The sequence below is a fragment of the Rhinolophus ferrumequinum genome, chromosome 9 (assembly GCF_004115265.2).
Source record: "Rhinolophus ferrumequinum isolate MPI-CBG mRhiFer1 chromosome 9, mRhiFer1_v1.p, whole genome shotgun sequence".
Lineage (NCBI taxonomy): Eukaryota > Metazoa > Chordata > Mammalia > Chiroptera > Rhinolophidae > Rhinolophus > Rhinolophus ferrumequinum.
The window spans coordinates 36,807,494-36,822,639 of NC_046292.1; the positions used below are offsets into that span (position 1 = coordinate 36,807,494).

General features: G+C 38.1%; 1 non-coding gene across 1 annotated transcript; it reads right to left on the reverse strand.

Moving 5' to 3' along the window:
• Positions 1 to 9,631: 9,631 nt before the first annotated feature.
• On the reverse strand, positions 9,632 to 9,740 carry LOC117027925 (U6 spliceosomal RNA). The gene has a single exon (XR_004424037.1). It is a non-coding gene; the product is annotated as a U6 spliceosomal RNA (small nuclear RNA).
• Between the last annotated feature and the right edge of the window lie 5,406 nt (positions 9,741 to 15,146).

Genomic DNA, 15,146 nt, shown 5'->3' on the forward strand with positions numbered 1-15,146 from the left:
AGCATACCATTTTTTTAAGACCACTTCACCATTTAACTCTCTACCCCTCAGACAATCCTGCAATTACTAAGTCAATTTTGCAGACACATTGCCTTGAACAGCTGATACACATACCCCTGTCATCAGAAAAGTAAATGTTCCCTAGGTAAATAAAGCTGTGTATGATGACTTCAATCTGGATAGTGAGAACCGACAATTGCTGCTTTCATATTATTTCATTGAATCCTCATGACAACCCTATAGGATTATTAATTTTATTTTACAGAAGAGGAATTTGTCCAAATTCATAGTGAATTATATACAGGCCTTCTGACTCAAATGTACTTTTTACTAGGGCATGTTGCTGGTGTCCTGCAGACATTACTCACACCCGAGGAGACTTGATAAAATGGTGCTTCTAACCATGGAAACCGGAAGATGAGGCTCCGGATTTATAAGAACCCTAAACCCAAGATGATCCTGAAGAGGAGAACTTAGAGCATGAACAGTTTTGTCATCAGCCTATCATCCCATGTTTCTATCCTACTCTAACTCCTACTCCCCCTCGCCAACCCATCCTTAAGGGAAACCACAGTGATTTGTGTTTCTTTACTTTCTGACTTTTGGAGGGGACTGTTGTATCAGCTCTTCCTGAACACTGCACATCTGTGATGCCAGCATTTAGAAATGCAGGATGATTGATTGGAACTATGAAAAAAAAAAAACCACAACCAACTGTGGGGATCTCTCTGAATATACAAAGAACTAATTTATTTGCATGAGACTTTAAGAACGGCCTTCCATATAAATGGTGCTAAGCTACCAAAAAAAAAAAAATTATACTGCAATTGTAATGGTAATCTGGAGCTCATGCTTCCAAGCTGCTGGTTTCATAAATATAGCCCATTATTGTTCATGTTTGCCCAGGGCAGAAAGAATATGTGAGGCTGCACAATAATAACAATTGTGCTACACAAATAACTGTCCCTGTGCCAGGGACTGAAAAGAACATGCAGTAAGGATTTTAAAACACCACACACCCAGGGTGTGATAGGACTGTTTAAAGTCGTCATCATTGCTAATTTTTCAGGGCATCAGGGTGTCCTAGAAAGAGCCTGAATTTAGAATTGGGAAGGCCCAGCTTGGTCTAGCGTTGGCTCTGCAACTTCCTAGTTTTGTAACCTTGGACAAGTCAATGAACTATACTAACCCATGGTTTTCTCTCCTGTAAACTGAAGGTAATAATAACACCTGCCTGATAGTGTATAATGATGATTAAATGAAGTTCCATGTGAAAGCAGTTAACCTGATACCTGTCACACAACAGAAATAAGTGTGAGCTCCTTTATCTTCCTCCTGGAGAGAATTTAGGGTTTAAGAAGCTAGAAACAAAATGGAAATCATTTTTAAAAATCTTCAGTGGTCTTCCAAAACAGCTCTTAATGCTGTTTTGAATAAAATTTATTCATTCATTTGTAATATTTATTGAGTACTGTACAGTAAGGGAGATTATTACATTTATGTCCCAAAAGCTCCATTGGCTTCTAGTGAACAAGAAAATGCAGTTTAACACTTGTCCTATTTACTTCCTTTTCTTTCCTTTTCTTTTTTTCTTTTTCTTCTTTCCTTGTGAAGGGTCCTAGAAGCTATAAGAAACCAAAAGAATATTATTAGAAAGACGATATTTTCACTCAAGGCTGCAGGTCCTTTCATCTGCAGATTTCAAAGCATTGTTTCCATAACTAATTACTAGCCCTGCTTAACATGTGGGAATGCTGAGACACCGTCAAATTAAGAAGCTTGCTCTAAATCACAAGGCAAGTCAGTAGATGGGCTACAGACAGAACAAAGCTGTCCTGTTTGCCAGCTTTGGGCTCTAAAGTAGGGCACATGAGAGTCAACAGAGTCTTCAAGTAATGAGGAGAAAAGTTTGGGGAATTCTGATTCTGTATCTTTAAATCATTGTAAGTGACAGGAGCCTGGGCTTTAGAGTCAAATTTGACTTCAAATTTCAGCTCAGCCCTTTCTGACTGCATGACCTCAGTCAAATGATAAATTATGTCTTGGTTTTCTTTTCTGTAAAACAGGAATATTAATTCTTACTTCTAAGAGTTTGGGGAAAGTTAAATGAAGCAACTTTTGTAAGAAAGCCTTGCACAGTGTCCTGGACTTAGCAGGTTCACATAGTTGGAGAAAACTAAGACAACCCGCATATACACTTCATGACAAATAGACAACTCTTTCAAAGATTTTTGAAGCCATAATCACAGTTGTGTCTCAGTTTAAAACGATGACTGTGTCTTGAACATCTCATAACACAAATAGAGGATGCCTTGTTTAGGCCTTCATTGCTTTTCTTCCTTGATTCTGTGCTTTCTTTCATAGCCCAAGTCCAACCTATGAGCAAGTTTTCTTAGCTCAACTTCCAATATATATATATCCGAAATTTCAATTCTATTTTCAAAATATATTCCAGATACGACCATTTCTCATCTTCACTGCCACCATTGCCTCTTTTGTGGTCCGTTGCTAAAGCTCTTTAATCCCAATTCTATGTTTGCACCTACATCTATTCTCCTTATGGACAGAATTAAAAAAAAATCATATCTTGTCATTTCCCTGTTTACTTGTAAAACCCTCTAGTACTTCTCATCAAACTCCTGACCATTGCCTTACAATGGGGCCAGGCTTTCCAGGTAAAGAATGTGTCAGCAAAGGACAAAAGAACAAGTATGTCCTGGGCATGGTGAGATGTTTGGTGGGATGGAGCATGGTGGGGATGGTAGAGGGAGGAACTAACAGAAAAGGATGGAGGCGGTGTTAGAAAATACCTAGAGACAATCGTGGCTGGGCCAGAAGAGGCTTATAGAAATGTGTTTGAAGAGTCTCAGAGAAGCAAAATCACTATTGGAAACAAAGGAGACCATTATTGTTTTGTGTTGACGGCATTTTCAAATCTAGTGGCCCTGACATTTATTTCACCCTTTCAAAAGGAAGTAAGGTATATAGGCCAGGAACCCTGACATCAGCAGAGCGGTTAAGAGGATGGGCTTTGAAATCAGACAAATTTGAGACTGAATGAAGTCCTCCGTAAGCTCTAACACCATGGACAAGTTATTAAAAGTCTTTGAGCCTCAGCTTTATGCAAACTAAATCAGAGTGATAAAGAAAATTGTACAATGCTTATAAAGCACTTTGCACAATGTCTAGCATATGGGTATAAGTGCTCAAAAAAATGGAGACTATTTATTGCATTATGGTTATGGTAATGATTAAGGATTTAGTTATCTTTATAATGGCCCCATGTTCATGAGCTTTACTAATAAACACCGTGTCTCACCCCTAACAAAGACTCAAAGTAAATCTGTTAAATTTTAAATGTCTGGGGAGACTGCCCCAATTCACAGCAACATTTGGTCCTGAGAGATCAAAAAGAAGGGTACATACTTGCACTGGAGGCACTAGCCACCCTATCTCCCAGTACAGAAAAATCAAAGTATGTAAATGGAAGAGTAACATCATGTTTGCATTTAACTGTATATGAATGCAATTATGCCCACCATCAGTGCTCAGTGTTTAAAGAAAGGGTTTTTGTTGTTACTTTCAATATTGTCTCTATATGCAAGTCAAAGATTTCAGCTGATGCTCAGCTAAAGAAGCAAAGATTTGACCTAAAGCTGAAGAAAATAATTGGCTGTGTTGAGCTTATGTAGATACAACGTGTCTATATTATATTAAAAAAACTGCAAGAATTTTTCAGGGGTAATTTTCATAATATACAATTTTTGCCTTACTGACTGACTGTCAAGCTTAACCTCAAGTAAGATACACAGTTCTTTTTGCAAAATTTTACATTATAATTAGGTAAGATGCAGGAAGTAAATGGCTAAAAACATGGATTTAGTGTCAGAAAGGCTTAGGTTCAAATCCTGGGTTTGCCCCTGGGAACTTGGACAAGTTATTTCACCACTCTGTCCCTCGTGCGTAAAATGATAATCCTACCTCACGGAGCAGTTGTAAGGATTAAATGATGATAATTTATATAAAGTTATTAGTACTGTGCTAGGTATACAATAAGTATTCAATGAGCTACTTTTTTTTTTTTTTTTTTTTTTGTAGTTTCTGTTACATCAAAACGCAGTAGGGTCTGGTAAATCCTTAACATTGAATAATTGGATCCAAGTAAACCAACTGGTTTTAAAAACCTGTAAATCTGAAATCCTATATAAAACAAATTATACCTGTAATTAAATGTCCACCAAAAGGCTATTGTGATTCATTTTATTTATTTATGTTTTTACGATTTAACAGAGAAGATTCTGATCGGAACTTCAGGGTACATTAATTATCTCAGGCCCATAACAAAACACTGAACAACTTCCTGCAACTCCTAGCCTGATGGGATTCTTTTCAGACCATTGATTAGAACGCCCAAGGACTGGTTCACTCAAGAATGGGACTTATATAAAGAGCAAATAAATGGGCTTCTTACCATTTAAATATTTATCCATTCAATAAGTTAAGCTTTTAGTACATACTATGCTCCAAACACTCTACAAGGCAAAGGAGTTACAAAAGTGAGTAAGACATAGTCCCCCCAACCAAGGAGCACGCGGCCTAGAGAGGAAGATAAACAAGTAAAATGGTAATTATTAATGCAATGTAATAAAGTTAAAAGAAGAAGAAGATCCCAGTGACGTGGAAATACATTGGAGAAATACATCTGTTCTGTGAAACAAAGGGAGGCTTCCTAGTGGAAGCTGTGTGGAAGCTGAGACCCGGAACAAGAGTAGAAATTACCTTGATGAAGCAAGGTATGGATGGAGAAAGGAGTCTAACAGGCAGAGGGAATAATGTGCCCAAAGGCCCAGAAGCAAAAGAGAGCAAGGAGCTGGGAAAAGTATTGTAATTCACTTGGGTTGGATTCTGTTAGGGTGTAAGGCTCAGGGGAGATGCAAACTGGCCTTGTAAGCAAATAAGAGACAAAGTTTTTATTCTAAGGGCAATGTGGAGTTATTAAAATGTTGCAAGGGTGGAAAATAAAAACCCAGAACTGTGTTTTAGAAAGGATTAGGCAATAATTTCTTAGATATAACACCCAAAGCATGAGCGACAAAAGGAAAAATAGATAAATTGAACTTTGTCAAAATTAAAAACTGTTTTGCTTCATAGGACATCACTTACCTTCTCACCCATTTAAATTCCAAGGTCCAATATTATAATCATTCCCTTGACATGTCCTCTTCTCCCTTGCTTCCTCTTGCTTTGCTATTTTGCCTCACAAAACCCCTACCCTGGACAATCTAACTCTCCATCTTTGAGAAAGTAGATTAAGAAAAACTTAACAACAATGTCAACTGGACTCTTCAAATTCATCACCACGAATCTCAAGTGGGTCTCTAGTGCTATCTGCTAATAATTTAATTTTAAAAGTCCATACAATTTCTCCAAATGATTATTTCATACCTTTTCTTTCCTCAAACTTCTAACACCTTCTCTCTTTTCCCTCTCAACAAATAACTTACCCATCTGCATTCATGCTTTCATACTCAGCCCTCTCTTTGGTACTCTGAAAGTCAATCCTTTTCCCTATGCTCCAGCAATTCTCTCTCTTTTCTACATCATCAATATTTCCCTTTCTCTTCCCCCCACCCAATATGAACACCCTGCCCCAAGCCTCATCATCTCAGGGTTATTGCACCAATCTTATATTTGTTTCACTGATTTCTGCCCTTGTTTACCTATAATCTATTTTCTTCCACAATAGTCCAAATAATCTTTTTATAACCTAAGCTATACCATGTTCTTCATCTACTCAAAACTCTCCAATAACTTTCCATCTCATTCAGAGTAAAAGGCAAAGTCTTTAAAATGGCCTACAAGACCCCACTTGATACTATCACCCCTTTGACTTCCTTTCTTAATCATTCACCCCTTCCTTCACTCTGCTCCAGCTGTATTGGTTTCCTTGATGTTTCTCAAATCCAGTAGGCACACCCCTGCCTTGCATCTGCTCTTCCTTTTTTTTTGACTGCTCCCCACCACATATATATTCTTGGTCACTCTCTAACTTACTTGAAGTCTTTTCTCAAATGTTTCCTTATCCATGGGGACTTTTCTGACCACTCTTAAAATCTCAACCCCTCCCCCTTCTCGTATACTCTTTCATCTATTTTTCTTCCTTCCCTGATATGTGTTTATCCTTATTAACTTCTAATTTTATAATATATATATTCTGGGTTGGTGAACATGTGGATATTTAGGAGAGAGTGGTGTCCTTAGAGAAGCAAATGAGTGAGGAATGGTGAAGAGATATTGGGATCACTGGCTTGTAGGATCCAGGGGGGTGAGTAGTGTCAGAGAACTATTGGAGTTGAGGTGTTGGAAGTAGTGAGCTGGAAAGACAGCAGAGGTAGGAAGATTGTTGGTAGATTCTTAATAAATGGAAACAATCCCTAAAATAATAGTAGCATTAAGACCCAGTCCATGCCCTCAAAGTGCTCACTATGTAGTGAGGAAGACAAGGCAGAAATGAATGCTAAAGATAAATACATGTAATGCCCAAGGGAGCCAAAATGAACCTTCGAGTAAATGTGAAGGTCAGATCAAGGAAACATGCAGAGGATGTGGCATTTTAGATGAACTTCAAAATGGACCAAGTGCAGACCATAGCCTGACATAGTAGTTAAACCACTGCAGTTAGTGAGTGTTCAGAAAAAATGGTTGGAGCACGGAATGAGACCTATGGCAGGACAAGAGACTAGAGAGTGGCCTGGGGCCAAGTTAGGAGATCTTTGAAATGCCTGAGCATTTTTCTGTAGATAATAATGAGGTCAGAAGCCCTTCTGTGTAATTGAGCCCACTGATTAGCATGATATGAAGTTACATTGGTTTCTGTATTTTGATCAGTCTAAAGTGACTTTACTCTCCATTATGTACTTAGGTCGTATTTAGAGTTTTTACATTCCACTAGGATTTTCTGATTGTCCTTTTAAGATCACCTCCACTGTACTGCACTGGTACTGCTAATTTTTTCCAAACAGTGTACTGCCATATACCCATTCACTTTCTTTCCAATGCCCTTTCACTCCATCCCCCAATGTTGGAAAGTCTAACCTGTGTGACCTCTTAGGGTCCTGTCAGAAAGCTCCTGCAAGAAAGGGGTAGGAAATAGGTTGAACATGATTGATCATACCCATGCTCTCCAAAGCATTAGGACCAGTTGAAGTGGGTAAAAGTTGAAGGTGAACAATTATATCTTCCCAGAGTAGAGGAAGACACAACGGTCAGTCTCACAACTGAGGTGTCACAATTTTTCTAAGAACTCAGTATCAATAGCAATGATGGAGTCAATCTCTTTGCAAGCTGTTATTTGTGATGTCATTTGAAAGTATCACCACCTCTGTCTTCACAGACCAAACTGATGAGTGTTGAAACCATTACCTTTTCTACCATGTCATTGTGGGCTTTGACCAAGCTGCTTCCCTCCTCTGGACCCAAAGTGCCATCTATGAAATGAGAGGGCTGGATTCATCCTTCTCTAGGGTCCCTTCCAACTCTGACATGCTTGGCTTTTTCTGTTATCATTTATTCTTTATAAACTCAGAACATGTGGCAGGCATTTTTCCAAACATGAGACCCTCTCTCTCACCCCTTCTCTCCTTTCCCCAAACTCCTGTTATGAATTATGTTGGGCTTTTCTTGTTTAAAACACTTGAAAAAAATGCTGTGTTAGAAGGTTTATTTCACATAATACATTTGAAAGAAAATCATGTAAAGGGCTTGGTTTTGTTCCAACAGCTGAAACAATAAAACCACCGGGAACAAAGCATTTTGTACTGCCCTCAAGTGGTAGCCCTAAAGTCTTTCCCTGATTGCAGTTTTAGGAATAAAATGTGTTTTCAGATGAGCTCCTGGTGTCTAAAGGTGGGAGAGTCTTGGTGGGCCTGAGGGTAGGGCTTCTGTTTGAATATCTCTGCTTAAAAAGGAGGGGCTGAGGCCTATCAGTGTTTACATCTAGAGTGCAAAGGTGCTCCAGTTTCTTTGATTTTTAAAGAGCTAGTGTTTTATATCTATGACTCTCTCCAGTCCTATTTCTCTGCTCCCCTTCACAGCCAAATTTCTCTAAAGTTATCTACATATTGTTTCTACATCCTCATCCCCAGTTTATTTTTTAACTTTTTACTTTAACATAATTTTAAACTTTCAGAAGACTTGCAAGAATAGTACAAAAAATTCTCATATACTCCTCACCCCGCTGCACCAGAGTTAATATTTTACCCTAATCTCTTTATTTCTGTGTGTGGGTGCATATGTGTATATGGATGTGTGTGTGTGTGTGTGTTTTTTATGAACCATTTGAATTGTAATATATACCTCTAATTCCCTAAATACTTCAGTGTGTATTTTGTAAGAACAAGGAAATTCTCTTATATACCTACGTATACACCCCTCGTCCCAGTATGATGATCAAACTTGGGATATTTAACATTGATATGATATTTACATATAGCTCATATTCAAAGTTCACTAATTGGCCCGATAATGTCCTATTTAGCAGTTTTCCCTCTGATACGGGATTTGATCCAGTGCCTGATCCCTAATCACGCATTGCATTTAACTGTCATGACTCTTTAGTCTCTTAAATCTAGACTCTTAAATCTAGAACAGTTCCCTAGTTTTTCACCGTTATTATATTATTTTTGAAAAGTACAGGTCAGTGTTTTGTAAAATTTCCCTGTATTTGGTTTTGTTTCATGTTTTCTTATGTTGGCTTATGTTGTCTCAGGTTCACTTTTCTCTTTTTGTAGGGTGCAGGAATACTACCTATGGGATATTGTGTCCTCACTATATCACGTGAGGAGAAACATGGTATCGCTTGATCCCGTTATTAATGGTGTTTACTTTGACTAGTTGGTTAAGGTGGTATCTGCCCAGCTTTATTCACTGTAATGTTAGCCATTTTTCCTATGTAAATAATTAGTTATCTATGTGGAGAGGTACTTTGAGACTATGTAATTACCCTGTTCCTCTTCAAAACTTTTGTCCAAAGGTTTCAATGTTTGTTGATAATTCTTGCCTGAATCAACTGCTATGATGGTTGCAAAATGGTGATTTTATAACTATTATTCCGTCTATATTTCTTAGTTGGCCAAGGGGGGGAAATGGCAACTTTATTTAGTTCAACAATTTTTAATCATGAATTCACTACTGGTTCTTCTAATTCCAATTCAACACCACAGGGTTCTTTCTCCCATTTCTTATTTGCATGTCCCTTTTCCCACAATGAGAACTCTGGCTCTCAACAGCATCAATGTTTTTTTTCATTTGCTCAATGTCATAATAAACACAAAATAATTTCAGAATTGCTATATCCATTCCACTACCGAAAACAATGTACTAAATAGGGTTCAAGATTTGTTTGCAGGTTTGTTCTGTTTTTAGTCCAAGGGTATACATTCAAACTACTGTGTTCAAAAGATTTTCAGATTTTTTTTTTAACCGTCAGAGTGGTTGTATTACTTATTTAAATTTAGTTAGGTTTATTTGTTTCTGTTTATATTCAGTTTTATGATCCCTTTCATTCTTCTTGATTCAATTTTCTTTTTGAAGATGTAAAAGCAGCATTGTCCAAAAGTCAAATCCATAAACAAAATATATGGAATGCTTCATAAATTTGTGTGTCATCCATGTGTAGGAGTCATGTCAATTTTCTCTGTACTGTTCCAGTTTTAGTATATGTGCTGTCAAATCAAGAACACCGCCAATTCGTTCTTCAACCTATTTGATATTTATTTAGTCCTCTTATTTCAGTCAAACTGCTCTTGTCAAGGTCATTGATGACCAATATTTTTCTATTCTTATCTTATTTGACGTTTCTACACACAACTGTCCTTTCCAATTTTCTTAAAACACTCTTGGTTTTTGATACCACACTCTTCTGATTTTACTCTCTTCACAAGCCTCTCCTCGTTCTCCTAGTTTATTCAACCATCCTAAAATGTGTTGCTCTTCTGGACTCTTGGTTCCCTTCACTTCTCTCTGTATACCCTCTTCTTAGATGATCTCAACTATCTCTATGTCTTCAAATGCTTATTATGCTAATAACGTCTAAATTCATATCTTCATCACAGACCTCTCTTCTGGTCTCCAAACTTACAAGCAACTACCTAATTGACATCTACTTGGATATCTCACTGACATCTTAAGTTTAACATGTCTAAAATAGAACTAATTTCCCTGTCAAACCTGTTTCCCTCAGCCTCCTCTCTCTTAGGAAATGTTACCGCCATCGACCTGGTTGCTCTAGCCAGAATCTTAGGAGTCCTTCTTGATTCCTCCATTTTCCTCATCCACAATGTCCAATCCATCTACAAAATATGAAAATTTTACCTCCAAAAATATGTCAAATTAGTCCACTTCTCTCTGTCTCCACTAACACTACTTCATTCATCATCTCTCATCAAGACTACTCATCAGCTTCATAACTGGCCTCCTTTGTATCCACCACTCATTCATTCTCTAAACAGTAGCTACAATGACTTTTTAAAACACAAAGTAATGATACAAATTTACATTTACTGGGTGTTTATTATGTGTCAGGAACTGCTATAAGCACTATATATATAATATATAAACATATTTATATATTATTTATATATAATATATATGAGGTCTGACATTTAAATAAGTATGCAAACATGTTGCAACAATATTGCAAATCTTTTTTGGTATCAGAGGGATTATTCATTATGAATTTGTACCAACTGGACAAACTGTTCACCAAGTTTACTATTTGGAAGTGCTGAAAAGGTTGTTTGAAAAAGTTAGACAAAGGGATGGTGAGTTAGCTCAGTTGGTTAGAGCGTGGTGCTCTTAACAACGAGGTTGTCAGTTCGATCCCCACATGGGCTACTGTGAGCTCCACCCTCCACAACTGGAGTGAAACAACTGCTTGACTTGGAGCTGATGGGTCCTGGAAAAACACACTTAAAATAAATAAAAGTTTAAAAAAAAAAAGTTAGACGACCTGAACTTTTCATCAACAATTCATGGCTCTTGCATCACGACAATGCACCAGCTCACATGGCACTGTCTGTGAAGGAGTTTTTAGCCAGTAAACAAATAACTATATTGGAACACCCTCCCTACTCACCTGATCTGGCCTCCCATGACTTCTTTCTTTACCTGAAGATAAAGGAAATGTTGAAAGGAAGACATTTTGATGACATTCAGGACATCAAGGGTAATATGATGACAGCTCTGATGGCCATTCCAGAAAAAGAGTTCCAAAATTGCCTTGAAGGGTGGACTAGGCACTGGCGTCAGTGCACAGCTTCCCAAGGGGAGTACTTCAGAGGTGACCGTACTGATATTCAGCAATGAGGCATGTAGCACTTTTTCTAGGATGAGTTCATGAACTTAATTGTCCTAACTTAATTATTATATAATCATTGTATATCTTATGTCTGTATTTAATCTTCACAACAACTCCATGAGGTAAAACGCATTCTACCTCAACTTTATAAAAAACAAAACTCGGCACAGAGAGATTAAGTAATTGGCCCAAGGTCACACATGTGGTAAATGGTAGAACTAACTCTTTAGCCTTCAAGCTCATCTACCACATGATACTGGGATCATGTTACTACTCAGCCTCAAATATTTTCATGGCTTCTCACTATTGTGCGATGAAATTCCCAACTCCATACCAAGGCCTGCTTGGTCTTGTGAAGTGCCTCCTGCTTTCCCCTTCATACTTGGGCTTGCTGCCTCCCTTTCCTCTAGCCACATGGCTTGTTTTGTTGTTTTCCAACTTCCTTGAACATGATAAGCCCTTTTCTGTTGGCAGGCATTATACATTCTTTACCTTAAATACTTCTCTCTAGCTCCTTCTCATTCTCCAGGTCTCACTTAATTATCTGTTCTGAGAGAAAATCTTTCACCATGCTATTTCTTAAAGTAGCTCCCTCCCTGGTATGTTCTATCTCAGTCCAATATTTGTTTTCCTTTTAACCCTTAAAACAATTTCTAATTATTTATTTGTTTGTTTACTTATGTTGCCTCTCTGTCCTACTAAGATTAAGTGCTGTAAAGGCAGAGGCTGTCTTAGTCACTTTTGTATATTTAGAGCCTAACGCAGTGCCTAGTTCGTAGGAAGTCTAGAAATACTTGTTGAAGAAACATATATTGTCTTTTTCTACTTCATAGCTTCTGTTTACTCATAATTTCTGCTTCCTCATCACTTTAGCTTGTGACAGCCCAGACTCTATCTCCTCCCACACGTGCTCCAGCTCAATCTCATGGCCTCTCTCTTTACATTGTTTCAGTCACAGTTTTTATTGCTACTAATTGCCTCAATTATCTCATGTTTCCTAACTTGAATTCCTGACAGAGAAATATTGATTCCTCTAACTCATGTTTTTAGGAGTCAGACCACATTTGTAGGTCACCTGCAACCTCATGGGTTGCTTGTTTTCGGGTCAGATTCCCAGTCCCTGGTCCAACCAACAGCTGTGTGGGGCAGGATATGGGTGGGGATGGTCTTCACAGTGCAGCCCTTCAACAGGGCTGAGGATTTAGCGGGCATAGTTATTTATATTTGAGTACAAGTTGCAGCTATCGCAGCAGCAAATAGTTCATCAGGCCTCACGTAAGGGACGGGTTCCCCAATCAATAGCTACTCTCTAGAAGGCAGGTCTCAGGTTATCTTGATTCCTGTTTACTCTCCTGAGAAGAATCGAAAACACAAATTGAAAACCCTTATATTTACACAGCATTTCTAAAACAAAGAGTGTTTGTATCTATCTGCATTTGTAGCTTCAGAAACCCTGTGAGGCAAAGAATATTTTCTCCATTTTACAAATAAGGAAACTGAGGCTCAGGGAGGTAACATGCCTTGCCCAAGGTTTCACACACTAAATAGAGCCAGCATTAAATCTCAGGTCTCTAGATGCCCATGCCTGGGCTCCTTTCACTATCTTGCTGCCTCATTTCCTTTCTAAGAATGTCATTTTGAATCATAGCCCATGGGATTTGTAAAACTATTTGATGTCCAGTGAAATGTTCTAAAGGAGCTTGACAGTGATAAAAGTTTCCTATAAGGCAGCACTATAGATGGACTCCGGGCTCCCAGTACACTTACCAAGTACCTAAGTATGTATAGAGCACTTACCATGTGCCAGGTGCTCTGCTTTACATATACTCTCACAATTCAACCTCACAACATTCAGGTGAGGTAGATATTATTATAATCCCTACTTTATAGATGAAGAACTGTAACTGAGATTTTAAAGATTAGGTCACTGGACCAAAGTTTGAGATCTAGGAAATGGCAGTGCCGGGATCCTAATTTCGATCTGACTCCAAAGTCATCCTCCTTACATTCCATCTCCTTTCTTCTTATCAACTGTGTCACCTTGGTAAAGTTACTTAATTTATGTGATCTTCTCTTTCCTTATCAGTAAAATAGAGATATTATTATCCAATTCATGAGATTATTATGGGTTCATGAGCAATGTGGTAGAAAAACCTACTCCAGTAAACATAGCAGGTACACACTATCTTTAAGTTTAGTCTAAATCCTTCATATGTGAAAAGAACCAGAATTATCAACTCCAATCACCTATGAAGAACAGGATCTCTCTTGTGAAACTATCCTGCTGGCAGGTATCCCTGGTCCAAATTTCGAAGACTTTGGGCCTTGTGGGGGTTGGGGGTGGGAGTGGATAACAGTTATTCTCTAAGGAGACAGAGCAATTTAATGTACTTCAGAGATGAGAAAGAATCTGCACCCAACCTAACCATAATGTAGTATAATGGAAATCAGTAAGTGATCAATAAAGAGATTTGAATTTGTGTCTGACAAGCTTAGGACTTTTCTCCAAGGCCAGGGCATTTTACATATACTCTTATTTAATCCTACCACAACTTTCAAAGGTAGATCTTCCGACCTCCATTTTTTCAGGCCCAGAGAGTTTAAGTGATGTTGCTAAGGTCACACATCCAATTTGAGGTAGAGAAGGAACTGGAGCCCAGTTTGGTACCATCGTACCAAGCTTTCAGCTGTGTGGAGTCAGGAAAGTTGACTAGCAAGATACCCTGCCCTGCAACTTTAGGACTCTTTGGATGGAAATTGACTTCCAGGTCAAACATGATCCTGTCTCAATCCTGACATTATTCTCGGGAAAGGAAAATCAATTCTACAGGCATCAACACAATTTAGGGGAAGTGCTGAAAGGATGGTAATTCCTCAGCTATAGTACAGATAAATACCGACATTAAACAAATGATAGTTATATCATGTGAGGAATGCAAGAGTGAGAATATTGACGAAGCTTTGTACAGCACTTTATGATTCAAGAAACATTAATATCTATTGCCAAATTTGCTCTTCATATCACCCCTTTGAGTAGGTATTATCATTGCCATTTCACAGATGAAGAAACTGAGACTCAAAGAAGTGTACTGAATATGAAGAAGTACACATGTATTGTTTAATGGTTTCCCAGCCTCCATTCTCCCTTCCTTTTGGTAACAGTATCCTGTGTTTCCTTTGGAGATGAAACACCTCCCACCTCAGCAAGTGATTGGACCAACATGAGTACATGACCCATCAGATCTTTGAACCTCAAGCTTAGAAATTTTGTTTAGACTTTTGTTCAAACTGTTGAGATGGAGGAACTCTCTTAAACCCATAGGTATGAGTCTGAAGTTAATGGCTACCACCACACACACACACAAAACTCATGTATAATTTTAAACCCACAGGAGAGAACTCAACTTAGCCAATGGAAAGAAGAAATAGAGGTTAAAAATAGAAAGAACATACAGCAAATGGGTGGTAGGACTAAATCCTAATATATAGTAATTACATTAAATGCAAATAAATTAATCTCACCTGTTGGATTTTTAGAAATTACCTCCAACGATAAATTGGCTATATGAAACAAATGTAAAACATAATGAGATAAAAAGATTAAAAATAAAAAGATGAAAAAGCATACGCCAGTTGGGGGGCGGGGGGTCCACAGTGTGAGGGATATAAATGATAAACGTCTAAGTAAAAAAAAAAACCTCATAGATACAGACAATAGTTTAGTGGTTACCAGAGGATAAGGGGGGTGGGGGGTGGGAGATGAGGGTAAGGGGGATCAAATACATGGTGA